The sequence below is a fragment of the Phacochoerus africanus genome, chromosome 9 (assembly GCF_016906955.1).
Source record: "Phacochoerus africanus isolate WHEZ1 chromosome 9, ROS_Pafr_v1, whole genome shotgun sequence".
In the NCBI taxonomy this organism is placed as follows: domain Eukaryota; kingdom Metazoa; phylum Chordata; class Mammalia; order Artiodactyla; family Suidae; genus Phacochoerus; species Phacochoerus africanus.
In genome coordinates, this window is record NC_062552.1 from 125,285,422 (window position 1) to 125,302,049 (window position 16,628).

The following is a 16,628-nucleotide window of genomic DNA, read 5'->3' on the forward strand; positions in this document are numbered from 1 at the left end:
CAGGGCCGGTGCCGAGTTCGGGACGACCCCGAGAGCACCTTGGATTCAGCGATCCCCTGGAAGGATTCACAGGGGGGACAGCTGTGGTCCCCACGATGATGGGTTATGGCAGCGAAAGGAATCAGCATAGGAGAGAGAGCAGGTCACCCCCGGACCCAGGCTCAGAGCCCCCGCCCCTCCCGGGGAGCGGCTCGGACAGGCCTGCACCTCCCGGCCAGTTTGATCACGGGCCAGTCCCGGTTACATGGCTGACTAGCCCCCCAAGGGTGAGGCTGATTCTGGGCGGCCCAAGACACCCCCCACCCCAGAGTCCACTGTCAGCACAGACTGTCCAGCAATACGGATGCCCTTAGCAGGCAGGACGTTCCCAGGGCCTAGAGGGGACCTGCCTGGAGAGGGGGACAGAGCTGTTTGGGCAAAGGGAGTCTTCAGGGCTGCCTCACGGAAGAGGAAGCCAGCAAGCAGGGGGCAGAGCCGGAGCCCGGCAGGTGGTGCGGGCGGGGCCTCTGACAAAGCGCTTGTGTGAGCCCAGGGCTTCCTGCTGAGTTGTGAGACCTGCTTTGCAGTTGACCTGCTTGAGCAGGTAGAGGCTTCCTCGGGGACACCGGCGGGCTGCTGGGCACAAGGACAGAACCTAAAGGATACAGGCCACCCCGTCACCCCGGGAGGACGGAGGTCCAGGCCTGGGAAGAGCTAAGAGGAGCTGACCTCAACATCAGATCACGATGGAAGTGGACCTTGCTTTGGTTTCTCCCCTTCAACTCAGGAGTGTGGGGTGGGTGTCCACTGCTCCCCGAGCATCGGGCATGGGCTGCTTGGCCAAGGGCGCACTGGGAAAGAGCAGTAGGAGGAGGTGTCAGGGTCACCAGCTGTCCTGGCCGTCAGGCTAGCGCGTCGGCCCAGGCGAGGTCCCCGGGGTGGGGGTGCGGATCGCCAGCAAAGGAGGCGTCCTGGTGCCACTCACTCGTTCAGAACTGCGTGGACACCAGGGTCCCGCTCTGCCCAAACCAAGAAGCAGTCAAGTAACGGCAACCAGCGTCTCATCCCTGGCGAGCTTTTTGCTCCAGCCTCTGTGTGGGCGTCACCCATCCCAGAGTGAGGAGACCGGGGCCCCTGGCAGCCCGGCGGAGCAGCAGTGCCAGGACAGGAGCCACCTCTCCCGAGTCCTGGCCCCTTGCTTGTGTTGGCGTGTTGCCGAGACCCCAATCTGCTCCACCTAAGGTGACAACCTAAGGTGGGACCATGTCGTATCTCTGATGGCCACGCACGGGTCCCCACCACCAGTCTGCCCAGGACAGCGTGCTCTCCCGTCATGAAGATACAAGGAAAGGCAGCAGAGCCAGTCCCTTCCTTTGGCCCCATCCTTCACCCGGCAAGCTTTTCCTCCAATCCTGGCAATAAAGCGTCATGAAATGGCAACCGTAAACAGTAGGGGGTTTATAATTCCCTACCTGAAAACAGTTGGCAGTACTGTGTGCCATCCCCCGTGCCCTGGAAAATTAATAATAGGGCAGTAATGCAGCTCTGCCTCCTGACTTGTGGAATCTGAATTCCAGGAACCCTGGTCTAGTCCAAAACCCTCGTGGGGTTTTGTGGCTGTGGCACTTGATGTGGGGATCTCAGTTCCCAGACCGGGGTTCAACCCAGGCTGCAGCAGTGAGAGCACTGCATCCTAACCACTAGACCATCAGGGAACCCCTCCAAACCCTTGTTTGACAGAAAATGAAGTAGACCCAGAGAAAGGAAAGCCCTGAACTGGTGGGTGCTGGCCCCCGCCTCGTCTGCATATTTGGCGGGATGTCGGAGCTGTGTGTTTAGGGATCATTCTCTGTGCTGCCTCCCACTGGTGCTCTTTCTAGGTTGCGAATTTTTAAAATATCTCTAGGGGAGCTCCCACTGTGGCTCAGGAGTAATGAACCCAACTAGTATCCATGAGGATCCAGGTTCCATCCCTGGCTTGGATCAGTGGGTTAAGGATCAGGCCTTGCTGTGGTGTAGGTCACAGACGGCAGCTTGGATCCCAAGTGGCTGTGGCTGTGGTGTAGGCCATCAGCCGCAGTTCTGATTGGACCCCTAGCCTGGGAACTTCTATGCTGCAGGTGTGGCCCTAAACAGACCAAAAAAAAAAAAAAAAAAGTGTATTTTATGCCCTCACCTGCTCCATAAAAGTTTTTTTTTTAAAGGAGAATGTGTTAAAACTATATGTTCTCACGTGGGAGGTTTACACTAAATACATGTTTAGATGAAACAAGCACATTCCAAAACAGTTTGCGTACATACATTCTATCATATCCTCTATGTGCAAAACCAGGTGAGTGTTCCAAAGGCGTATATATTTCTGGACTGTGCACTGGTTTTACAAGTGTTCATTCGTTTTGTTTGTTTGGTTGGGTGTTTTTAACTTGTGTCACTTCTCAGTGCGACATTTGGCACCAGCCAGGTCCCGTTGGCCTCTGAGGCCTCTGTGCTGCCCCGCAGCTTCCTCACCACCAGAGGGCGCCCGGAGCAACATCAGCTTGGTTACATTTCTCCAGCTTCACCTGAGCTCGGGGAGACAGCAGTGAGCAGTGAGTGATGGCTTGAGGTGAGAGCTTACTTCCCTGCTCAGGAACTGAACCTGGACAGCCAGCGTGAGAACCTGGAATCCTAACCACTACACCATTGGAGGCTAGTGGCTGGAAGCAGAGCCGCTGGATCTTGTCTGCCTTGTAAACAAAAATTTTACAACGTGATGGAAGCTATGAAACAGACGTGGAGTTTATTACTATAAGCACAGCAAATGTGGAAGAGCACAAAGGCAGCTGAGAAGCAAAACAGCACACTCAGAGAGGAGTGCGGATGTCCCTGCCAAAGGGGTGATTTAAATCACTTACGTAAGGGGAGTTCCCTGGTGGGTAGGCAGGTTAAGGATCTGGCCTTGTCACTGCTGTGGCTCCAGTTGCAGCTGTGGCACAGGCTCCGTCCCTGGCCTGGGAACTTCTGAATGCCAGAGACATGGCCCCTCCCTCCAAAAAAATCACTTATATAGGGCATTCTTCCAGGTCTTTGTTTTCCTTTGATCTTTTTGATCTTGTTTTATTTCTCACACCTGTTCAGACCCCGGCACTCCCTGATATGCATACACAACTTTCGGCCAAGATGGATTCCAGTGCAGGGTTTATGAGAGGTTGGCAATACCTATTATGGAATGGCAGCCCCCCCTTTTTGACCCCCAAGGAGTCTTTCTGAGCATGTGTAGTCAGGGAGGTCTCCTTGACCTCAGGAGTGACTGACCTGCTCGTCTCTTTCTGGGGGGCCACACCCCAGACCTGTGGAAGTTCCTGGGCCAGGGATCAACTCTGCACCACAGCAGCAGCCCAAGCCTCTGCAGGGACAATGCTGGATGCTTAACCTTCTGAGCCACAAGAGAACTCCTGATGTGTTCATCTAATCTTTTTAATTCCAGCAGAGCTCAGCTCCTGCCATTAACTTTCTCCTTGAGGTGTCAGAGAGAAACAAGGCCCAATTTACTCAGCCCAACAAGTTTCAGCTGTTCTCAGCCCTGGGACCCATCTAGATTCTACCTCAAACTGTCACAGGCTCTTCAAAGCTGGAAGAGGAGAAAGAATGGAGGTGATACTTCCCGAGCACCTACAACGTGCAGGACTGTCCCTCTGCACATAGCATCTTATCAAATGCTCTAGACTGATGATAATCCCCAGATTTTTTCAGATGAGAACGCTGAGATTCTGAGAGATTGATTTACCCACGCTCACGAGCTAGTCACCGGCGGAATCAGAATCCAGATGCAGGCCAGCAAGGGATCCTAAAGTTTTGCTTTACCCCTGTAAAGCCCTCACTTGTCCCCAAATTTATGGATGAAGAAAGAAAATCCAGGGTATTTTGATGGGAGACCTTCAGTCAGAACTCAGGTGTCCAGGTACCCAGAACGTGCCCTTCCTAATGCTCCCTCTGCTTTCACTCCTGGTGCCCGTGCCACCGTGACCAGGGCGGAAACGTGAAGCTATCGCTCTTGACCTACCATGTTGTTCAAAATTCAAAAAGAAAAACAATTTTTGAAAAAAGTTTCCTGGAGTTCCCACTGTGGCACAGTGGGTTAAGGAGCTAGCATCCTAGGTCACAGCAGTGGCTTGGATTCAGTCCCTGGCCCTGGAACTTCCATATGCCATGGTTGGGGGTGGGGGGGGCTTCTTCCAATCTGTGCCCTTCCTGCCCGACACTGTCCACCCATCCAGTCCCACTCCCTGAGGCAAACTGGCTTATTTTTCCAGAGATCATATGTAGGTTGGGTTTTTTCAGAGTTCGGTTCCCCGGTTATGGCATCCCCTAAAACTCCAAGTCAGTGTGTCACCTAGCATTATTACGACTACTGCCCCCATAGAACAAAGACAAAACCCGAGCCCTTGGGAGCTGAGGTGAACTGCCAAAGGCCCCACAGCAAGACCCCTGTGGGTCTGCATCTGGGGCAGCTCGCTGACCCGGGCAGGCCTCTGGGCCCTGCTCGCCCCTTTGCGGTTGTGTCCCTCTGTCCCTCGCTCACTCCTGCCTCCCTTCCTTCGCCTCATCCCTCTCCCTCCCTGCTGTAATTACATAAAGTCTCACCCACCTGGAGGGATGCTAAATTGGAATCGGCAGTCGGAAAACCTAAAGATGGACAGAGGCCCAGAAAGCCTGCTGCACGTGGTCAGATGCCTACATCCCGCCTCTCTCTGCCCAGCTCCCTCCTGCTCTTGCCCGTCCCATAAACAGCCACCCAGCTCTTCATGTGGGAGCATCCCTGGTTTCGATCTTCCAAAAACACTCATCGTCGGTCTGCACCTTCCTAGCAACCCTCCATGGGTCAAATCGCTGGCCCCACTACCTTCTCTAATCTCTCGTGACATGCTGTTCCAACCTGCTCTTCCCTCTCTCAGCCCGACTTGGTTATTCGCTATTTATCCTTCAGTCTCAGATCTCCCTGGTGACCAATCCAGAGGCGCTCACAGCTTTTCCCTCAGCTCCAGCTTCACTGCATCTCCCCTGGGCCATGAGCTCAGTAGGAACAGTGCCTGAGCCCTTCTCCGTCACCACCGAGTTTCCAGTGTCTGGCACCGTGCTCCACCTCGCCACTGGCCAGATCGCAGGCTCAATTAAGGTTTGACAGAAGGACGAATGAACGAATGATTCCAGCAGCAATCAAGAGTTGTGTGCAGGGAACACCAAGTGTGCCGGGGAGCAGGCTGAGGTGTGTGCAGCCAGTGGCCGGGAGAAACAGGATATACTCTCTTCCCTCTCATAAGCACCAGGGGACACCTGTGCCAGTCCCTGTGCTGACAAAGAGCCCACAGACACACAAAACGGGCCCCTGTTAGTTCTGTGAGGAGCCAGTCCTACGAGGGTCTTCAGCATTTGAGTTTGATAAAAACCCACCAGCAGCAGCAGCAATCCACAGCCGCTCCTACCGTTCATTCTGCATATAATTCGAAAGGGGTCTCAGCCCCCAGAATTCCAGTCAAGGGCCGCAGCTTAAGTACCCCTAGTCTAAGCAGAACGAGAAAAATCGAATGAGTACTGGAAGCGCGAGCCGGGCCAGACAGAAGCGAGGAAAGAAGCCGGGGCTTCGGAGGAGGTGGCAGGGACAAGGCCTTGGAGGCAGGGAAGGGACGGCGATGGGAGGCCCTTGGGTCCGTTTTAGGAAACTTGTTTCATTCCCCATAAGCCGAGGGGAGCAAAGGTTCCAGGGCGAGAAGGCCCCTGACCTCCAGGGCGGCTCAGGAAGATGACGCAAGCGGCCCGCGCGGCGGCCCCGACAGGCAACTGCCCAACCCCGGCGCATTGAAGGCACCAACCAGGCGCGGTCTCGCCAGCGAGCGAGATTCCCACGGATGCCGGGCGGGATCCGGAAGGGATGACAAGCTTCCGGTCTCGGGGCAGGAGTCCCGCCCCCTCAGCTGGGATGGGCCAATCCCACGGCTCCCGGTCCTGGCCGCGGGGATTGGTCCGAGGGCTCACGTTACCTCGCAGGGCCTCAGGGCACGTGACCGAGGGGGCGCCTGTGCACGTGACTAGGGCGGCTGCGGCGTCTTTGAGCGAGAGTTTCACCTACCTCGGCGAAGGGCCAAGAGACCTAGACTCCAAACCCGGGTTCCGCACGGCGAAGCTGGGCGGGCTGCCGGCCAGGCCGGCCCTCTGCACGCGGCAGCCGGCAAGTCGGGTTCGAACAGTTGAATAAAGTCTCCGCCTGAGACGTGACTTGGACCTCAGTTCCGTCGCCTGTGAAATGGGCACAGTCTTGCGGGAGAACAAGGTTGCCCTAGGCCTGCATGCGGCAGGGAGTGTGGAAATGGACGGCCGCGTCCGAAGCGGGGCAAGTGCCTGGCGGGACGGAAAGCGGGCACCCCGCCGCGTCTGCCCAGAAGGCGGACCGTTGGATCACGAGTCCAGCAGAGACCCCCGTCTTTGGCCGACTTGAGCGACCAGTCGTAGATAGCGGGTATGTGGCCGACTTGCAGTCTCTGGATGCTTTTGTTCTCTTACTAGAGCTTTACCACAGGAATGTGGGGTCCGTGCCATAAGAGGGGAGACTTTGCTGAGGCCGCACAGCCTAAAAGTGAAGAAGTCAGAGTTGGACCTAGGTGTCAACCTGCTCCACCCGCAGACCTTCCACCAGGAGGGGGGCTCTTGCAGCACCTCCATAAAAGAACGTGGCCCTCCTCCCTGAGACCCCTTGTCACTCGGGTCCCCTCTCTTTGCATCACCAGCCCCAGTGTCTGGAAAACCTTAACAGGCCTGTCCTCTTCTGGGAGCATAATTAGGATGCTGGAACTAGGACCAGAGCGGCTAGTGTCCCCGTGTGGGGGGGCCTGCTCCTAGGCCATGGCCACTTCAGAATCCTTTTCCCCAAGTGCCAAAGCCACTCACTGCCCTATCAAGATGTCTGGTCCTCAAGAGCAAGGACTCTGACAGATGTGGTCGTCACAAAATCTGCTGCCTCACTTTCTTTTTTCTTTCTTTCTTTTTTTTTTTTTTTTTCTGCTTTTTAGGGCCGCACTCTCAGCATATGGAGGTTTCCAGGCTAGGAGTCTAATCAGAGCTACAGCTGCCAGGCACAGCCACAGCCACACCGGATCCAAGCCCCCTCTGCCACCTACACCACAGCTCATGGCAATGCTGGAACCTTAACCCGCTGATCGAGGCCAGGGATCGAACCCGCAACCTCATGGTTCTTAGTTGGATTTATTTCCACTGCACCACACCGGGAACTCCCTCACTTTCTTTTTTGATAGACTTTTTTTTTTTTTGTCTTTTTGCTATTTCTTTGGGCCGCTCCCGAGGCATATGGAGGTTCCCAGGCTAGGGGTCTAATCGGAGCTGTAGCCACAACAACGCCAGAGCCACAGCAATGCGAGATCCGAGCCGCGTCTGCAACCTACACCACAGCTCACGGCAACGCCGGATCGTTAACCCACTGAGCAAGGGCAGGGACCGAACCCGCAACCTCATGGTTCCTAGTCGGATTCGTTAACCACTGCGCCACGACGGGAACTCCCCTTGATAGACTTTTTAAAAACAGGTTTAGAGTTGCTGAACAGTTAAGAGTAAGGAGTGCCCTTCTCGACTTCCCCACACCCACATACAATTTCTTTCATTATTCACTTCTTGGACTGGCAGTACGTTTGCTTCGACTGATGAAATAATACCGATACATTACAATTAAGTAGAGTTCATAGTTCACATTTTCTCCATTTTTCCCCATGTGTTTCTTCTGTGTCAGGATCCCATCAAAGATACCACATGACAATGTAACTATCCACCTCACTTTTTTCATTCTGAAGGTGCAGGGCGAGAGGGAAGGTTAAAGAAGCACATAATTGCTTAACTATTCCTTGGCTTTAAGTCTGAGTAAATGCCTGGCAGGCAGCTGCTGCCTGTGGCTGTGTTTTGGTGTTGTGTCTGACGGGGGGGGGGGGGGGGGGGGGGGGGGGGAGCGGGGGGGGGGGGGGGCACTAGATCCTGGGGAAAGGTGGGGGCCGGAGGGGGTTCCTCCAGAGTGCCCCTTCTCAGAGCAGCCCTAGGGGTTGGGGTGATAGGGAGTTATTGCTTAGAGGATAGACGATTTCTCTTTGGCGGGGGGTGAATACATCCTGGACATGGGGGGGCGGTGATGGGGGCACAGATTTACAGATTTCCTTATGCTGCTGATTGTGCCCTTAAAAATGGCTGAGTTTTATGAATGTTTTACCACAATTTTTTTTTAAGCTGAAGAAATAAAGGTGCAATTTAAACAAGATGTCTGGTCTTAGATTTTCTTTTTTTTCTTTTTCTTTTTTTTTTTTTTAGGGCCGCACCCGAGGCATATGGAAGTTCCCAGGCTAGGGGTCGAATTGAAGCTGTAGCTGCTGGCCTACACCAGAGCTCACAGCAACACCAGATCCTTAACCCACTGAGCGAGGCCAGGGATCAAACCCGCAACCTCATGGTTCCTAGTCAGATTCGTTTCCGCTGCACCACGACGGGAACTCCCTGGTCTTAGCTTTTCCATAAAGAAAACCTGTATGTATTTATTTGAAAACTAAACCAAACTGTCCCTCGGAGGCCTTGTGTTCCTTGGGTTAAAGTTCCCTCCGCAGACCTGGAATCAAGGCTCAGTGCAGAGGGGGCTCCGGCGCCGCCTTCACTGTTCCTAATGACAGCAGCATCTGTAAGAGCTGCCTGTGCCTGGTCGCTCTCTGCTGGCAGGTCGACCACCTTATGGCGTGTGTTCCTCACACAGCTCCAGGGGCGGTTACACTCATCAGCCTCGTTTAAAGAGGGGGAACTTGGTGCAGAGAGGTTAAGGGACTCACCCAAGGTCACACAGCTGTCAGTGGCAGCGCCTGGATCCTACCAGAACCAAGACTTGCTCACCATGCACTGTCAGGCCAGCAAAGCATTCTAGACCCATCCAAAGCCAGCTTAACGCTGGGAGCCTGTGAGTGAGGCTGGTGGGTAACTACGACTCCTCTATCTGGTCGAATCAATGGGAGGGACTAGTTGCTTCCTTTTTTAAAAAAAAAAAAAAAGCTACGGTGATGGTTTTGTCAAACACATAGGTCACAGATAAATGTGTGAATTAAACACACAGGTCTGCGTCCTACCTGCCGCTCTCTAGTGTCACCCATCCATCTCCAGCCGCAAAAAAGCTCAGCAGCCAGGTGATTTGGGAAATGTCGCACCTGATCCCGGAGACCCACAAGGCCTTTGGGAGGCACTGAAAAGGCCTGTCTGGAGGCACCTCGTTAAACTTTGTCTAGGAGTCCCCATTGTGGCTCAGCAGGAATAAATCTGACGAGGATCCATGAGGATGCAGGTTCAATCCCTGGCCTGGCTCAGTGGGTTAAGGATCCCAAGTTGCTGTGGCTGTGGTGTAGGCCAGCGGCTACAGCTCCAATTCGACCCCTAGCCTGGGAACCCCTATGCAGCAGGTGCATCCCTAAAAAGATGAAAAAAAAAAAAAAAAACTGTCTAACCCCGTGATTCCCAGGCTTAGTTGATCCACGCAGTCCGTCACCAGCCCCTGCCTCCAGGTTGCTGTGTGTGGACAGTGCTGGGCAGCGTGGCCCTAACACGGGGTCTCACATCTTCCCTTCATGGAGGAGGCGTGGCCGGGCAGGGCAGTGAAATGGCTCACTCACAGGCCCCTCTGTGCTCAACTTAGAAAATAAACGCTAGACTGTTCAGGACAGAAAAACAGCAACTCTCATACCTAACAGTAAGGCTGACTGGCAGGGCAGGGGGAGGGTTCGAGGAAATAGTACGTGTTTTCTGATAAAACACTTTATATCCTGTCACTTTTCTTCCTTCCTTCCTTTCTTTTTTTATCTTTTTAGGACCACACCTGTGGCATATGGAGGTTCCCAGGCTAGGGGTCCAATCAGAGCTGTAGCTGCCGGCCTGCACCAGAGCCACAGCAACGCCAGATCCGAGCCACGTCTGTGACCTACACCACAACTCACGGCAACGCCAGATCCTTAATCCACTGAGTAAGGCCAGGGATCAAACCTGCATCCTCACGGATACTAGTCAGATTTGTTCCAACCGAGTCGCGACAGGAACTCTTTTATTTATTTATTTATTTTTAATAGCCGCATCTGCAGCATGTGGAAGTTCTCAGGCCAGGGGTCAAATTAGAGCTGCAGCCACGGCAACTCAGGATCCAAGCCTGTGACCTACACTTCAGCCTGAAGCAACGCTGGATCCCCAACCCATGAAGAGAGACCAGGGATTGAACCTGCATCCTCATGGACACTATGTCGGGTTTTTAACCTGCTGAGGCACAAGAACTCCCTTGAGTTTTATAGGGGGGGGGGGTTGGCAATAAAAACACAGATGTGTCCTCCCCACCCCCATGGTTCAGCATCGCACTGAGGTTCAGCGAAATCCCAACCTAGCAGCACACTGAGCCTGGAGCGTTGCACCTCACCAGAGGGGGGGTTCCGCTGGAAGTTGGGGGCCGCCCCTATACAATGTTTCCATTCTTGGCAGTGAAGTAGGAGGTTCTTTCTTCAAAGCGGATTCTTAACCTTCTGGGCAGATTTTCAGGTGAGCTGCGGTGGCTCTAGGCCAGCGGTTCCCGTGGTACAGGTGGAAAGCTGAAGCTCCAAGGGCGGATGGTGGGGGCACCTGGGGGCGAGAGGACGCACTGGTGGCCGCCCTGTTCTTGGTGCTGCCTTGAGGACCAGAGAAATAGACACAGCCTCCCCCCGCTGCTGGTCACAAGGCCCTCGACACAGGCAGTCTCTGACTTTGAGCTTCCCGTGAGACCTTGGGCAGATTAGTTCTGCCTTCGACTCTCTCACCCTAACTTCAAGCTGCCGTGGTAATGAGCCGTGTCACTGGCGTGGAGGCGAGACAAAGTCATTGGGTCGAGCCAGCTCATGGCCATGGCGCAGCCGCGATCGTCACAGGCGCAGACCTCCGGCCCCAGACTCGGATGTGCAGGCGATTCCACCACCCACGTTTCCTGTAACATCCTAATCTCTGAGGCACATTCCCGGCCCACGACTCCAGGGGCTGGCGCATCACAGGAGGCAGTCCCAGAGGTCTGCCTCCTTCCTGGGTCAGGACTCTGGCAGGGACAGGGTCTTGAGGGGGACCCTAGTGGCCCCTTGTCACTGTCCACACTGGTTACTGCAGCCCCCTGGGTCCTGTGCTGCAACACTACCCCTAGCCTTGGGGGGCCTCCTGAGCCAGCCTGCCTGGGGTCCTGCCACCCGGTGTCCTGCTGCCTGGGAGCACCCCCTGCCCACCACGCCAGCTCAGGGGCCCCTCCCGTGGCCCAGGATGCCTCCTGCCCCCAACCCCCCTTCTCTAGGACACTTGGCCCGCAAGGGGGACTTCCTGTTTCCTCCTCACAGCCCTAGCTTCCTAAGCCCTTGGACACTCGAGGAAGGGTCTATTCCAGTGGCGGCAGCAAACCTGGGCTTCTAGAAGCATAGCTCCAGTCTCTGCCTCCATCATCACACGGCGCTCGGCCTGCGTGCGTCTGTGTCTGGGTTCAGATCTCCTTCTTCATAGAAGGACAGTGGTCACCAGGGGCAGGGCCCACGCCGAGCCCGCAGGACCTCATCGTGATTTGATCTGCAGAGGCCCTTTCTCCAAAGAAGGTCAGCTTCCCAGCTACCCGGAGTTTGGACTTGAGCACGTCTTTTGGGGGACATGGCCCACAAGTGGCCTCTCGAGTACGCAGATACCCCCCCCAAACGGCTCTTCATGGAGATGTACCGAGAACTTTAGATTTGTGCCACCCCTCCTCAAAGTCTTTTTTTTTTTTCATTTTATTTTATTTTGTCTATTTGTTATTTCTTGGGCCGCTTCCACGGCATATGGAGGTTCCCAGGCTAGGGGTCTAATCGGAGCTGTAGCCACCGGCCTACGCCAGAGCCACAGCAACACGGGATCCGAGCCGCGTCTGCAACCTACACCACAGCTCACGGCAACGCCGGATCCTTAACCCACTGAGCAAGGGCAGGGACCGAACCCGCAACCTCATGGTTCCTGGTCGGATTCGTTAACCACTGCGCCACGACGGGAACTCCTTTTTGTCTTTTTTATTATGGCCACACGCATAGCATATAGAAGTTCCCAGGCCAGGGATCAAATCTGAGCTGCAGCTGTGACCTGTGCTGCAGCTGCAGCAACCCTGGACCCTTTAACCCACTGCACCGGGCCAGGGATGGAACTGCACCTCCACAGCGACTGCAGTCGGATTCTTACCCCACTGCGCCAGAGCGGGAACTCCTCAAAGTCTCGAGAGATGAAGGAGCGCGTCGTGGCTTCCATTTCAGCCGTGGCTGGAGATCAACTTCAGAGGCCTGGGGTGACATGGGGGGTCGGCGTGTGCCTGTGACTTGAGGGCGCTGAGCCAAGTTTGGTGATACCATGGAGCTGAGCTGTGGTGGCTTCTTTACAGACCAGCTCTGATGTGTTTGTAGGTACCACTTGCTGAGTAATACTTTTTGTTTTCACTTCTTTTTTTGTTTGTTTTTCGTCTGGTTTTTTAGGGCCAGACCCGAGGCATAAAGAAGTTCCCAGGCTAGGGGTTGAATCGGAGCTGCAGCTGCCGGCCTACACCACAGCCACTGCAACACCGGATCCTTAACCCCCGGAGCGAGGCCAGAGATTGAACCCATGTCCTCATGGATCCTAGTCAAGTTCCTTTCTGCTGTGCCACGACAGGAACGCCTGTTTTCACTTTGTTTAGAATCTCCCCGTAATTCACCTGGAGGGAACAGTAGTCTGTTTATTCACTCAGACTCAAAGCTTTACTCGGCACCCTCAGCAAGCACCGCGCAGCTGCAGCCCCGGACAGGTGCTGAGATTTGGGGTCTGCCGGAGGAAGCCCTTGGCCTCATGGAATCCCGTTCTAGTGGGAGCGCAGACCATAAGCAGGAAGCACGAGTCTGTGTCGTGCAGAGAAACACGCGCTCAAGGCAAGTGGAGCAACACCCAGAGGGGCAGGCGGTGGGCTGCTATTTGGGAGGCCTCTCTAGGGGTCACACGAGAGCAGAGGTCTGGGGGACAGGAGCCAGCCCTTTGGGACCCTGAGGAGGAGGGAAGACCTTCAGGCTGGGGCCTGCCTGCTGGCACGGGGGACAGCAGGAGGTGAGCAGGGCTGAGGGGAAGGGCGGAGGTGAGCTTGGAGGGGGAGCCAAGGGCCGATCACTCAGACCCATCGTGGGGAGACAGAGGCGCGCAGGCGGGCGCTGACCCCTCTCATCTCTGTTTACCGAGGCTCTTCCCCTTGTGCCTGGAAAACACCGACGTGAAGGCCAGAAGAGTCAGAGCCAGGGCAGCAGTGCAGGTGAGAACAAAGGTCAGACCTTGGGAGTTCCCATCGTGGCGCAGCGGAAATGAATCCGACTAGGAACCATGAGGTGGCAGGTTCAATCCCTGGCCTCGCTCAGGGGGTTAAGGATCCGGTGTTGCCGTGAGCTGTGGTGTAGGTCGCAGACGCGGCTGGGATCCCAGGTTGCTGTGGCTGTGGCGTAGGCCGGCAGCTGCAGCTCTGATTAGACCCCCTGGCCTGGGAACCTCCATATACTGCAGGTGCGTCCCTAAAAAGACAAAAGAACAAATAAAATAAAACGTTCCTTTGTTTCTCAGCCAAATTCGGTCCCATAAAAAAAAAAAAAATCACTTCTGGTCAAAGAAAAGACAGGACAAGTAGAAAACAAATAGCCAGTTCACTGTGGAGCAGGGCATAGATCCTGGGACCATCCATGCACTGAGTGCGGCAGGAAAAAACAGACGGTGACTTAAGCCAGCCATGTCTCTAATCCCTCCGCACACGCAAATAAAGCGCAGAGATGGTCAGAATTTTTAAAGAGCAAGAGCCAACTACCCACCTGAAATATAAAGGCACAGACAGGGCAAGAGTGAAGAATGGAAAAGACATCAGACCAACACCGACCCAAAGCCAGAGCGGCTGTGCTAATATCAGCCAAAGTAAATTTCAGAGCAAATAGTTCTAGATGGAAGAGGGACGCTTCACAATGATAAAGGGATCACTTCACGAAAAGGACACAGTAATGCTATATGTTTACATTATTCCATTATATGTCAATAATGCGTCTAATACCAGAGCTGCAAACACAGGAAGCAAAAACTGACTGACTTCGAGGAGAGAGACAAACGCACAGTTACGAGCCAAAAGTTCAACACCCCTCTCGATAGGTGGAACAAGTAGAAGATGAGCACAGACAGAAGTCTTAGCAGTTTTCAGCCAAACTGACCTGGACTGGCATTTACTAGAACATTCCACCCAGCAACAGCAAGTGTGCCTCCAAGGTTAGGGGTCATCCGTGTGCAGATGTGATGGTGTCACAGAGCTGGGAGAATTGACAGCACACAAAGCCCTGAGGTGTGTCCACCGCTCAGGCAGGAGGAGGATCCAGAACTGGTCCCCGGATTTGGCTATGTGGAGGCCATCCATGACCTTGACCACTGCACTTGCCCAGAACGGTGGGGGTGGCCTGGCTGAGAGACAGTCCCCACCAACACTCACTTTCGAGGAGTTCTGCTGGAAAAGGCAGGGAGGAAGTGAGAGGCGCTGGCAGGAAGGGGTGGGTGGCAGAGTTTCTCTCCTCTCTTGAAATTGGGGTGCATTGGAGCAGGTTGGACTGGTTGGGAAGAATCCAGGAGGGAGAGAGGGAACACGTGAGAGCGAGGGGAGGATTTCGGTGCTGTGTCCAGGGGAGAGGGTGGGTACCTCCGGAGAGGGGCGGCCAGAGCAGCAGCAGCCGTCAGAGGGCCTGCGGTAAATTGTCTGCATTAGAGGCAAACGTCTCTAACCTTACCAATGGGCGGTGGCGTGCAGGCTGGACGACAGGCTGGCATTCCCCACTGGTCGCTGCCATCGCTCGCTTTGTGACCCTGGACAAATCGCCCAGGTGACCCTGGGAAGGTGAGCCTGGAGGCTCACGGGGATGGGTGGGCCACTGGCTGGGAGGAGGCCTGGGCGCGCGGCCGGAGAAGGTTCCGGGGTGCGTGTGCTCCTCTAGGCCACTAGAGGGCGCCAGGAGCCCGCTCGGTCCCTTAGGGGACCCTCCCCTCCCGCCCCACGACCGCGCGCTTCAACGGGTTCAGTTTCCGGGCTTCCGGCTGGGTTCCAGCCTAATTCTGAGGCTCGCTAGGCAAGAAACCGACACAGAAAAGGGGGTGGCTGCTGGGACGAGCTTCATCAGAGTGTCCTGTGGCCCAGTGGGCGATGGGTGGGTGGAGTCCCGCGCTGGCGGCCAACGACGCTGCCAGAGTTAAAGCAGCCGGGAAGGTCAACGTCCAGAAATTGCCCTGTGGGCCGGCCGCCGCTGCCACCCAGCTCCCCGTTCCCCGGCCTAAGGCGTGGGTTTCATAGCCACTAACCAAGCACCCACGCTGGGCCAGGCCCTGCCGGTCCCAGGAATGAGGCTGTGGAATGAAGGACTGAGGAGTGGGCGAGCCCATGTGGAATTTCCAGGGAGAAGAAGGGCTTTCGGGCCCAGGGTCTGCAGGGGCTGAGCCAGCCTGGCTTCCGCCGAGGGCCCAGGGTGGGGCGTGGATGTGGGAGAGGAGGATGAGGGTCAGCCAGCCCCATTCTCTCCCTCTTTCTCTCTCCCCGCCCCCCATGGACAGCTCGGCCTGCCCACTGCCAACTGAAAGCAGATTCTACTACGGATATGAGAAAGCTGAGATGCCCAAAGGAGAAGTGACGGGAGAGAACAGGTTTGGGTGCAGGGCCTCCCACCTCCAACAGAGCCAGGTTGGGGCATGATGGGGAGGCAGGGTCCTACCCCAGGAGGCCAAAGGGGCATCTCACCGAAACCCCCCTTCCCTTGTAGGCTGGGGCAGTCTAGCCAGCCCCCAGGGTAAGGGACGCAGGGTCCTGACACTCTGGGTCAGCCTTCAATCAAAGTGGGCCTTTCTTCTTACTGCATGGAGTTTTTGTTTGTTGTTTGTTTTTAAGGCCGCACCTGCAGCAGACGGAAGTTCCCAGGGCTAGGGGCCGAATCGGAGCTGCACTCACCGGCCACAGCCACAGCAATGCCAGATCCAAGCTATGTCTTCAACCTACCTACGCAGCAACTGGTGGCAACGTGGGCTCCTGAGCAAGGCCGGGGACGGAATCCACATCCTCATGGATACTAGTTGGTTCTCAACCTGCTGAACCTCAACAGAACTCCAGTATGCATTTATTAAACACAGCGAACATCTTTAAAAAACAGACATGCACACACGTGTAATCAATGTATGGGTCCTTGGAGTTCCCATCATAGCTCAGTGGTTAACGAACCAGACTAGTAAATAAAAAGAATGAATGAAAAACATATTTAAACTGGGAATTCCCATTGTGGCGCAGCAGAAACGAATCCGACTAGGAATCATGAGGTGTCGGGTTCAATCTCTGGCCTCCCTCAGTGGGTTAAGGATCCGACATTGCCGTGAGCTGTGATGTAGGTCAAAGACGTGTCTCAGATCCTGCGTTGCTGTGGCTCTGGTGTAGGCCGGCAGCTGTAGCTCCGATTAGACCCTTAGCCTGGGAACCTCCATATGCTGTGGGTGTGGCCCTAAAAAGACACAAGACAAAAAGAAAAGGAAAAAAAAAGCGTAGATCCTTCTAGACTGATTGTTCA